At 39.5% G+C, this 12506-nt stretch overlaps 1 protein-coding gene across 3 annotated transcripts in view; it reads left to right on the plus strand.

Annotated features, from left to right (window-relative positions):
* Positions 1-12506, plus strand: part of CNNM1 (cyclin and CBS domain divalent metal cation transport mediator 1) — a 90699-nt gene that overhangs the window by 20987 nt on the left and 57206 nt on the right. The gene's annotated exons all lie outside the window — the stretch shown is intronic.

A 12506-nucleotide genomic window follows, 5' to 3' on the forward strand; every position in this document is an offset into this window, starting at 1 on the left:
AGCCCATGTAAACTCACTGTATGTAACAAGAAAACAAAATTGAGAAGATTCTTAATTTGAATAGGACCCAGTAGACCAAAATTGAACTGTGGTAGGTTCCTCATATTTTTTTCCTGTCATCAGTGAGAATGAAGTTTCCTTCCCCATCACTCTGCCCTTCCTCAGAAATCTCAGGAAAATTTAAAAAAGAAGAATATATAAACAAATATTAAAGCCATGTGAACAAAACCTCTCAAAGCTCCAAGCAGTCTACTAGAATAAAATATCAGGCTAAACACAAGAAGGATTGGACCAGGAGGCAGAAGTATACTGGGAAGGTGGGATTGCTATTCCTTTCCCCCTCCCAGTTCAAATCCTGTCTCCTCCCTTGCTAACTCACTAGTGAGGTGCTGGGCTTAGAGCTCTGCATTCTTTCCTGAAGCCTCTGGGCATTTCTCTTAACACATCAGAGACAGTAAACCGGGGATTTTGCCTGAAATATGGAGTCTGCCTTGTGTTGGAAGGGGCATAGGCTGGGAAGGCAGACAGACCTGGGCTTGTTCCTGCTCCATCTCATACTAACAGTCAGCTATGGACAAGGCACTTATTTGTCCAAGTCTTGGTTTCCTCATCTACATATTAGTAATAACAATCCCTATCCCCATTTTGCAAAGGTATTATGAAGAATAGAACAACATATGTATCCAGTGTACAGTAGGTTATTTTCAGTCATCACTATGGCAGAAACTGGAAAGTGGAGTGAATGTTGACCCTCATGCTCTTGGGGGTTGGCTTGAAAAAAAAAAAAAGTATGGAGAACATTGGAGTAGCTGTAGGCTGTCTTTACCTGCAATGAGAACTTTCAAAAAGGAGGGTTTTCAAGTCATTTCAGGTGTCTAACTTACTTCAAATAAAGACCTGAGAGACTGCGCCTCTCTCCTCTTCCAGAGACTAGCCTAGTTCAACCACTGCCCAGAACTAATGATCTGCTGTATGAGGAAGGGCAGCCCTGTCTGTCTTTCAGCATGCCTTCCTCATGTCTGAGGTTGATTTGTGGCCTGAGAATGCCACCATCTGCCAAACCTTAGCCAAATCACTGTGGGTCAGTCACCAGTGATTTTTAAATTAAAAATTTTTTTAATTTTTTTTTTTGTTGTTGTTGTCATTGTTCCTATACTAAGGAATAGTGGAAATCATGGTGATTTTTAAGAAGGTATTCTGGTTATGTTGCATCTAAATCTGGACAGAGACAGACTGGCCCCCTACTCAGCCTCCAAAACCAACTCTGTCTGAAAGGCCTGAGGTTAAGAATCTAGTCTTGTCTAGTGGGTCTTGAAGCTTTCCAGAAATCCTATCCAAGATGGGGCCTATTCAGTTCCCTGAGTTCAAATATTGGCTCCACCATTTATTAAAGTATCTTCGTAACCAGTTATTTTGTGAATGAGAAATAATCACAGTATATTTCAATAAAGTAGTAGGAAAGAAGGCAAAGTATATACCAAAAATCCACGGGGGCATTTAATGCAAAGAAGAAGAGTTCAGAAACTATCCTCCTTGGTAACTGGTACATATTATTGAGATGGGGAATAAACTCACATCTCACAAATGCAGAGTTTGGGGGACAGTTAATCTGGCTTAGTGTATAGAATGGATTATAGCTAGAAAATCCAAAAAGAGGTTAGTAATTGGTTAGGATATTAGTGCAATTGTCCAAGATGGGATGTGGGTGAGGAAATTAAGAACACTTGGAATTGGAATGGGAACAAAAATCTGAGACTTTATTATCTTCTGAACATTTCTCCATCCCCTGTACTGGTTCTATCTATATCATATCTATTGATATATACTCAGCATCTGGAACAGTGCCTACCCATATCAGCTACTCACATATTTGTTGCATTTCTATGACCTCTACATGTTGGAGTGCTCAGGGCTCAGAAATGGATCTCTTCTCTGTCTACCTTGTTTATCTCACTCTCATTTATCTCATTCATTCTCCCAAAGATATCATCAACTGGAACTCCAGACTATATTTCTAACTATCACATAACAGTCAAAAGGGCATCTCAAACTTAAACTTGTCCTAAACAGACCTCCTGCTCTTTTTGCCAAACTTATTCCTTGCATGATATTCCCAAACTCTATAACCTGAAGTTCCAGTGTTCTAGTTGTTCAAATCCAAACTTCTCTCACCCTATATCCAGTCCTCCTGTAGGCTCTGCTTTGAAACATATCTAGAGAATCTGACAGCATCTCCCCGCCTCCACCACTGCCATCCTCATCCCAGCCATCAGCCATCTCTCATCTGGATTATTGCCAAAGCTTCCTATCAGGTCTCCCTGCTTTTACCTCTGCCCGTTTTGTATCTATTCTTAGCATACAGCTAGATAGTTCCTTTTAAAACATAAGTCAAATCATGTCACTTTTTTGCAAAAAAAAGAAAACCACCACTACCACACACAATTATACAGTGGCTTCTTTATATTAGCATAAGACCCAAAGTCTTTATGAAGGCCTTCCAGGCTCTATCACATCTTTATATCCCCCAACTCCTCACCTCCCTAACCTTGGCTCCCACTATTCTCTTCTCCCACAATCTATAATCACCTCATTGGCCTCCATGCTATTCCTCAAGCACATCAGTCACACGCTCAATTTGCAGCTGTAGCATCTTGTTCTATTGCAAAGATACTCCCCAGATACACACACATCTCCCTACCTCACCACCTCTGCAGCCTTATTCAAACATGATCTTCTGAGGAAATTTGTTCCTGGTCACCCCTACCTGAAATTGTCAACATCCGCTCACTTACTTTCACAAACTCCCCCTTGTCATTCTTCTCCTTAGTATTGTGCTATATATTTTATGTATCTATCTGGTTTGTTATTTCTCACCTCCATTTAAAAGAGTGTAAGCTGCAGGAGGAAAATGATTTTGTACATTGTGTTCATTGCTGCATATCATGCAAGCATCCTTGGCACATGGCAGGCATTTGATAAATAGTTGTTGAAGAATAAAGGAAGAAGAATTGGAAAAAGTGGGGATTTTTTTTTTTCTAAATAGAAGTAAATGAAAAGATAAAAGATGACTCTTGGGTTATGCCTCTGGGTAACTAGGAGGCTGATGGTATAATTTATTGTAGTGAAGAGAGGGGAAGAGAGTGATGGTGGGTCTTGAAGATCAAGAGTTCCTATTTGGATCAGTGATTTTGACAAGACAGGAGGACAGCCCAGGCAAAATTTATAAAACAAGATGAGAGTTCAAAATAGTCACTGATTTTAAGATATAAATCTGGTTCCCAGAAAGTTGATGGTGACATTTAAATTGATGGACTCTTCTGGAATCTTTGAGTGAGAAGAGCAGTGTATCAAAATTCCAGAGCAGAAATTCTTAACTAAAACTATCTATTTAGAATCACTTGAAGAAGTTTTATACATCCCAGTTCCCTGACCACATACCTGGTCAGTTAGATCACAGGTAATCTGTGGGTGGGACATATACAGTAATTTGAAAACTCCTGGGGTAATTCCAACATGCAGCCAGAGTTGAGAATCGCTGAGCTGGAGTCTTTAAGATACACTTATCTTTAGGTGAAGGTAAAATAGAAGAATCTAAAATGGAAACAGAAATATCAGTCATAAGAATGGGAGGAAAGCCAAGGTAATCTTGCCAATTCTTGTGCTCAAATGTGCGTAAGAATCACCTAGAGATCTTGATGAAATGCAGATTCTGTTCCAGAGAACTAAGACGGGCCTGAACGTCTGCATCTGTCATAAGCTCCCAAGTGATACCAGTGCTTCTGACCCAAAGACCATACTTTGAGTACCAAATGTCAAGAGCAGCACTTCTCAAACCTTGGTATGCATAAGAATCACCCAGAAAGCTCATTAAATCAGCTATCGGGGACCCAATTCACCCCTTCCCCAAGATCCTGATTCTTTTTTTTATTATTATTAAATCATAGCTGTGTACATTAGTGCAGTCAAGGGGTACAATGTGCTGGTTTCATATACAATCTGAAATACTTTCATCAAACTGTTTAACGTAGCCTTCATGGCATTTTCTTAGTTGTTGTATGAAGACATTTGAATTCTGCATTTAGTAAGTTTTGCCTGTACCCATTCTAAGATGCACCGTAGGTGTGGCCTCACCAATTACCCTCCCTCCACCCCAACCTCTCCCCTCTCATTCCCTCCCCTCCCTTGGCCCTTTCCCCATATTTTATAACCCAACTGTAGCACAAGATCCTGATTCTATAGGGAAGAATTCTATAGGGAAGGCTCTGCCCCAAACTTGTATTTTGAACAAATGACCAGGTAGTGTTTTTGCTGCTGCTTCAAGGAACACGATGCCAGTGGCAGCAACTCACCAAGACCACAGTAAGAAAGAGGAGAGACTCAATACTATCTACTAAATGAATAAAAGATGCTTCAAGGACACCAGGGAGAAGAAGAACAGAGCAAAAGCCACTATATTTTACAAGGTGAAGGTCATTCATGAGGCAGAAACCATAAAACCATAAAGTGATTTCTGCTTTCCTTAATGCTCTATTTTAAAGCAATATGCTTTCCTCCCAGCTACTGTATTCTGTCTTGGGAACAGTTACCTTACCAAAGTGCTGTAGCTATTTTTGAAAGAAAGAGGAGGCAAATCAATGATTTGCTTTTATTTCCCCTAAGGCCTGGGAGGTTTGCTAACAGGGTCCTTGAGAGCTCATCTGTCTGGATGTGCCATGTCAAGCAGATGAGACTATATTTATTAAAGACCTTTGGAGGATTTTTCAGCTTCTTCAAATACCAAAATATAGTTGTGATGTTGCTGCCATGTCTTCATTTCTTGTCTTTTTAAAGCAGAGCTTTCAGCATTATTGATGTTTGGGGCTGGATGATCCTTTGTTGTTGGGGGTTGTCCTCTGCATTGTGGCATGTTTAGCTTCATCACTGGCCTCCACCCACAAAGGTCAGTAACATCACCTGCCCCAAGTTATGACAACCAAAATTGTCTGCAGACATTGCCAAATGTCCCCTGGGCAGCCAAATAACCCCAGTTGAGAACCACTGCTTTAAAAGCAACATCTGAAAACCTCGCCGTCCTGCTAAGAAATCTGACTTGTAGTTTGGGTATATTGATACCACAGGTAATGTGGTGATGCGGCAGAGCCTTAGGCAGAGCACTACCAGTAACCAGTACTAGGGGTGCCCTTTCAATTCTTCAGGCAACATAAAAGACTAGTTTGAATTTAAATAATGGGGAATTTTATTGACCTCAGATGTGCCGAGAGCCTTAAAGGTAGCGCAGTAAGTACCTCAAGCCTGCCTCAGAGGTGATGGGTACAAAAGTCTCAGGAGACTTCCTCGCAAACCCAGTGTTAAGCAGTCAACAATTACATTTTTCCCCATGCCAAGAAAATGCCATAACCACCCATATCGTATGAGAGAAAGCATTAATCAACTTGCCACTAAAACTATGCATTGTTCTGGGAGGCTCATTTCTGTCTTTTGTGACCCTGAAAGGACCAGTACTTACTAGACATCTCAATACTTACTTCCCTTCATCATAATCAGAGTGACATAAAGCCTACCCATAAACCAGTGTTCTTCATTTTCAGTCATTAGCCTGCATCAAGACCACAGATTACTGGGCTGTGCTCTCAGCGATTCAGAAATTTAACCCACTCCCCCAAGTATGCCATTAGTAAGTAAACACAGCGCCCATGCATGGGAGGGGAAATAGTGCATGTTGGAAACAAGCATTTGCCCAGAGAAAAGTCTGGGGTGGGACCTGTGAATGTGTATTTCTAACTAGTTTTTGAATGATGTTGATACTCGTGGTCCAGGGACTAAACACACTTTGAGAACTATTAATATTAACCAAGATAATTGTTCTCGATTTTGGCTGAACATTATTAGAATTACCTGGGGAATATTTTAAGCTATTTATGCCATGGCTCTGTCGCAAACCAATGCAATCGGATCTCTGTATGTGAGATCCAATTTATGGAATGTATTTAAAGATTATCAGTAATCTACAGTCAGCACTGAGAACCATTGAGGTGAATGCATTCCAAAGCATTTGGGAGTGGAGGGTCTTACCAAGTGGTCCTGTTGAATAAAGATGAGTCACTATAAAGTGGTCCTGTTGAAAAAAGATGAGTCTCCCTTAAACCTGGAGAGGCATGATTCCCACTCTTGAGGCTTTGTTGAAGATAACTTCTCCAGTTGCACTCTAAACTGTTCTAACACTGTAGTCCAAACAAGGTTCAATCCATAAGTGAATACTCTCCACTTTGCGTCTCATCAGGGTATGGACAGGATTGGAGATAGAGACTGTAAAAACTAGAGGCTAGGAAGAAGTAGTCAAGCTTGAGGGAAGCAAACCAAGGCTTAAGCCCAGCAGCAGCTAAAAATCAGGAAAGGCAACTGTCAGCAAGCCAAGCCATCGGGACAGTGCAGGGCTTCTATTGAGGTTGATCACCAGAAATATGGCAGGAATTCAAGCCAGCAGCCAGAGATCAGTACTTGCCAGTTAAGAAGTAAGACACAGGGCGGCGCCTGTGGCTCAGTGAGTAGGGCGCCGGCCCCATATGCCGAGGGTGGCGGGTTTGGACCCAACCCCGGCCAAACTGCAACAGAAAAATAGCCCGGCGTTGTGGCGGGCGCCTGTAGTCCCAGCTGCTCGGAAGGAATCACGTAAGCCCAAGAGTTAGAGGTTGCCGTGAGCCGTGTCACACCACGGCACTCTACCCGAGGGCGGTACAGTGAGACTCTGTCTCTACAAAAAAAAAAAAAAAAAGAGGCAAGACACAAGTGATTCTAGGGTAAACCTCACAACTCAGAGACAAATGTAGCCTTCATTTTTTGAAAGTGCATTGCCATAAAACCGGCTGTTTCATTACCTTTCAACTCAGCACAGAGATATCCCATCTGTTGATCTTTGGTGCCACAGTAGAACGCTGAAGAGACATGTAAACATCTCTCATAAAGTAGAACCATTCAAGAGTTTTCTATCTAAAGAAGTACCTTTTGCCTCCATTGTATCTTAATAAGATACAGTATGCCCTTGGACTTAGCAAGCTTAAAGTTTATCACTTTATTTTTAGAATTTTTAGCAACTGGAAGGGTGATGATTTTGCCTGGGCTTTCTCAAGGCTCAGAATATGCAGGGCAAATCACTTATCTTAGTCTACTCCTCAACATCGGTAACTTAGCGTGGCTTTACTGTTCTCCATGTGTGGTCTTATTTGCAGCGATGATCTGACAGGAAAACAGTTGTCTCCCTTACCAAAGAAAATAGTCACCAAATAAGATAGAACTCTTTAATGGTAGCTGAAAAAGAGGTTAACTCATTTAATAATTTGGATAAGACACACATCTCTCAGTAGATTGTGTAGAAAGCTGGGAGCTTGTCCAGTCATTTCTGATTCACAAAGTGAGAGTTACAGGAAATTCTCGAGAACATTTCTCATCTTCTGTACTCTGTATAAAGTCTTTATTTATTTATTTTTTTATTAAATAATAGATGTGTACATTAATTCAATTATGGGGTACAATGTGCTGGTTTTACATACAATTTGAAATACTTTCATCAAACGGGTTAACATAGCCTTCACTGCATTTTCTTAGTTATTGTGTTAAAACATTTATATTCTACCCTTAATAGAGTTAACATGTACCCTTGTAAAATGCACTGTAAGTGTGGTCCCACCAATTACCCTCCCTCCACCCATCCTCCCCCCACCTCTCCCTTTCCCCTTCTCTTTCCCCTTCATCTTGGGCTGTAGTTGGGTTATAGCTTTCTTATGGAAGTGTGGGTGCTTATAAATTGGTTTCATAGTAGGGCTGAGTACATTGGATACTTTTTCTTCCATTCTTGAGATACTTTGCTAAGAAGAATATGTTCCAGCTCCATCCATGTAAACATGAAAGAGGTAAAGTCTCCATCTTTTTTAAGGCTGCATAATATTCCATGGTGTACATATACCACAATTTATTGATCCATTTATGGGTCGATGGGCACTTGGGCTTCTTCCATGACTTAGCAATTATGAATTGGGCTGCAATAAACATTCTGCAAATATCTTTGTTATAAAGTGATTTTTGGTCTTCTGGGTATAGACCTAGTAGAGGAATTATATGATTGAATGGCAGGTCTATTTTTAGATCCCTAAGTGATCTCCAAACATCTTTCCAAAAGGAATGTATTCATTTGCATTCCCACCAGCAGTGCAGAAGTGTTCCCTTTTCTCCACATCCACACCAACATCTCTGGTTTTGGGATTTTGTGATGTGGACTAATCTTACTGGAGTTAGATGGTATCTCAAAGTGGTTTTGATTTGCATTTCTCTGATGATTAAGGATGATGAGGATTTTTTCATGTGTCTGTAGGCCATACACCTGTCTTCTTCAGAGAAGTTTCTCTTTAAGTCCTTTGCCCACACTGAGATGGGATCACTTGTTCTTTTCTTGCTAATACGTTTGAGTTCTCTGTGAATTCTGGTTATTAAACCTTTGTCAGAGACACAACCTGCAAATATCTAATCCCATTTTGAGGACCGTCTGCTTGCTTTACTTACTGTGTTCTTGCCTGTCCGGAAGCTTTTTAGTTTGATCAGATCCCAGTAATGTATTTTTGGTGTTGCTTCCATTGCCTAGGGGTACTCCTCATAAAATACTCTCCCAAGTCAATTTCTTCAAGTGTTTTCCCTGCACTTTCTTCTAGTATTTTTATAGTTTCATGTCTTAAGTTTAAATCTTTAATCCAGTGAGAGTCTATCTTAGTTAGTGGTGAAAGATGTGTGTCCAGTTTCGGTCTTCTACAGGTCGCCAGCCAGTTCACCCAGCACCATTTGTTAAATAGGGAATCTTTTCCCCACTGAATGTTTTTAATTGGCTTATTGAAGATCAAATAACAGTAAGTGGCTGGGTTCATCTCTTGGTTCTCTATTCTGTTCCATACATCTGCCTCTCCATTTTTGTGCCAGTACCATGCTGTTTTGATCACTATCGATTTATACTACAGTGTGAAGTCTGGTAGCATGATTCCTCCTACTTTGTTTTTATTTCTGAGTAATGTCTTGGCTATTTGAGGTTTTTTCTGATTACATATAAAATGAAGTATTATTTTTTTCGATGCCTTTAAAGTATGACAGTGGTGCTTTAATAGGGATTGCATTAAAATTGTATATTGTTTTGGGTAATATGGACATTTTAACAATGTTGATTCTTCCTAGCCATGAGCATGGTATGTTTTTCCATTTGTTAACATCTTTAGCTATTTCTTTTCTTAGAGTTTCATAGTTTTCTTTATAGAGATATTTCGTGTCCCTTGTTAGGTAAACTCCCAAATATTTCATCTTCTTTGGCACTACTGTAAAAGGAATAGAGTTCTTGACTGTTTGTTCAGCTTGACTATTGTTGGTATAAATAAAGGCTACAGATTTGTGAGTATTGATTTTGTAACCTGAGATGCTGCTGTATTCCATGATCACTTCTAAGAGTTTTATAGTTGAATCCCTGGTGTTTTCCAGATATACAATCATATCATCCGCAAAGAGTGAAAGTTTGATCTTCTCTGACCCTATATGGATACCCTTGATCGCCTTTTCTTGCCTGATTGCAATAGCTAAGACTTCCATTACAGTGTTAAAAAGCAGTGGAGACAATGGGCAACCTTGCCTGGTTTCTGATCTGAGTGCAAATGATTTCAATTTAACTCCATACAATACGATATTGACTGTGAGTTTTCTGTAGATGGCCTCTTTCAGGTTAAGAAATGTCCCTTCTATACCAATTTTCGGAAGTGTTCTGATCATGAAGGGATGCTGGATATTATCAAAAGCTTATTCTGCATCCATTGAGAGAATCATACGGTCTTTGTTTTTTATTTTGTTTATGTGATGAATTATATTTATATATTTACATATATTGAACCAGCCTTGAGACCCTGGGATAAAACCCACTTGGTCATGATGTATAATTTGTTTGATGTGTTGCTGGATTCTGTTTGCTAGGATCTTACTGAATATTTTTGCATCAATATTCATTACAGATATTGGTGTGTAATTTTCCTTTTTTGTTGGGTCTTTTCCTGGTTTGGGGATCAAGGTGATATTTGCTTCATAGAATGTGTTGGATCGTATTCCTTCTTTTTCTATATTTTGGAAAAGGTTAAGTAACATAGGTACTAGTTCTTCTTTAAAGGTTTGGCAAAATTCTGATGTGAAGCCATCTCGCCCTGGACTTTTCTGGAGATTTTGTATAGTTGATGCTATTGCAAAACTTGATATAGGCCTGTTCAATATTTCCACTTCATTCTGGCTAAGTCTAGGAAGGTGGCGTGCTTCCAAGTATTGGTCTGTTTCCTTCAGATTTTCATATTTCTGACAATACAGTTTCTTGTAATATTCATTAAGGATTTTTTGGATTTCTGAGGAGTCTGTTGTTATTTCGTCTTTGTTGTTTCTGATTGATGAGATTAGAGATTTTACTCTTTTTTTCCTGATTAGGTTGGCCAAAGGTTTATCTATTTTATTGACCTTTTCGAGAAAACAGCTTTTTTACTTATTGATCTGTTGTATTATTCTTTTGTTTTCAATTTCATTTAATTCTGCTCTAATTTTGGTTATTTCTTTTCTTCTACTGGGTTTGGGGTTGGAAGGTTCTTCCTTTTCCAGTTGCTTGAGATGTCCCATTAAGTTGTTAACTTTCTCTCTTTCCATTCTCTTCAGGAAGGCTTGCAGTGCTTTAAATTTCCCTATTAGAACTGCCTTTGCACTGTCCCAGAGGTTCTGATAGTTCGTGCCTTCATTGTTGTTTTGTTCCAAAAAATTGGCAATTTCTTTCTTAATCTCATCTCTGACCTAGCTATCATTCAGCATAAGGTTATTTAACTTCCATGTTTTTGTATGAGTATGCAGATTCCTGTTGTTACTCAGCTCAAGTTTTATTCCATGGTGGTCCGAGAAGATGCATGGAATAATTTCTATTCCTTTAAATTTACTGAGGTTTACTTGTGACCTAAGATGTGATCGATTTTGGAGTAAGTTCCGTGGACTGATGAGAAGTATGTGTATTCAGTTTTGTTGGGATGAAATGTTCTGTAGATGTCTGCTAAATCCAAATGTTGGATGGTTAGGTTTAAATCTAAGATTTCTTTGCTCAGCTTCTTATCGGAGGATCCATCCAACACTGCCAAAGGAGTGTTGAAATCTCTGACTATTATGGAGCTGGAGGAAATCAAGTTGCTCATGTCTGTTAGAGTTTCTCTTATAAATTGAGGTGCATTCTGGTTGGGTGCATAGATATTAATAATTGAGATCTCATCATATTGAGTATTACCCTTAACAAATATGAAGTGACCATTCTTGTCCTTCCTTACTTTTGTTGGTTTAAAGCCTATTGTATCTGCAAATAGAATTGCAACACCTGCTTTTTTCTGATTACCATTTGCCTGAAATATGGATGACCATCCTTTCACCCTGAGTCTGTATTTGTCTTTTAAGTTAAGATGTGACTCTGGTATGTAACAAATATCTAGCCTGAGTTTTTGTATCCAGTCAGCTAACCTATGCCTCTTTAGAGGACAGTTTAAGCCGTTCACATTAATGGAGAATATTGTAAGTCTGGTGAAGTTTGGGGTATTGAGTTTTTCTAAAGTCCAGTGGGCATTTTTAATCCTTTCGCCAGTGTGGAAATTGGAGTTTGATCCGAAGTTTCTGAGTGAGTTTACTTTTGTGGTATAGGATTGGGTTGGTCATTATGGAGGATAGGTCTGAGAATATCCTGAAGAGCTGGTTTGGTTATGGCAAATTTCTTCAACATATGAATGTCATTAAAGTATTTAATTTCTCCATCATAAATGAAACTCAGTTTAGCTGGATACAAGATCCTGGGTTGAAAGTTATTTTGCTTTAGGAGATTAAAAGTCGGTGACCACCCTCTTCTGGCTTGAAAAGTTTCAGCAGAGAGATCTGCAGTCATTCTAATAGTCTTCCCTTTGAAGGTAATGGTTTTCTTTCTCCCAGCAGCTTTGAGGATTTTCTCCTTCATATTAACTTTAGTGAAGTTAATTATGATATGCCTGGGGGATGTCTTATTGGGGTTGAGTCGTGCTGGGGTTCTGAAGCTGTCCGCTATCTGAATTTCAGAATCTCTAGGCATGTCTGGAAAATTCTCTTTCATAATTTCATGCAGAAGGGCCTCTGTGCCCAGCGAGGCCACTTCATCTGTTTCTGGAACTCCCATGATTCGGATATTCACCTTCTTCAAATTATCCCTGAGCTCTTGGAGGGAATGATCCATCTTTGCTCTCCATTTCTCTTCCTCTTTGAGAGTTTGGGAGCGTTCAAAGGCTTTATCTTCAATGTCAGAAATCCTTTCTTCTGCTTGTTCCATTCTGTTGCTGAGAGATTCTACTGTATTTTTCATATCTTTGAGGGCTGCAAATTTTTGCTTCAGTGTGTCTAAGTCTTTGGTGGTTTTGTCTTTAAATTCGTTACATTCTTGAGACAACTTTTGAATTTCTCCT

The sequence above is a fragment of the Nycticebus coucang genome, chromosome 3 (genome assembly GCF_027406575.1).
Source record: "Nycticebus coucang isolate mNycCou1 chromosome 3, mNycCou1.pri, whole genome shotgun sequence".
Classification (NCBI taxonomy): domain Eukaryota; kingdom Metazoa; phylum Chordata; class Mammalia; order Primates; family Lorisidae; genus Nycticebus; species Nycticebus coucang.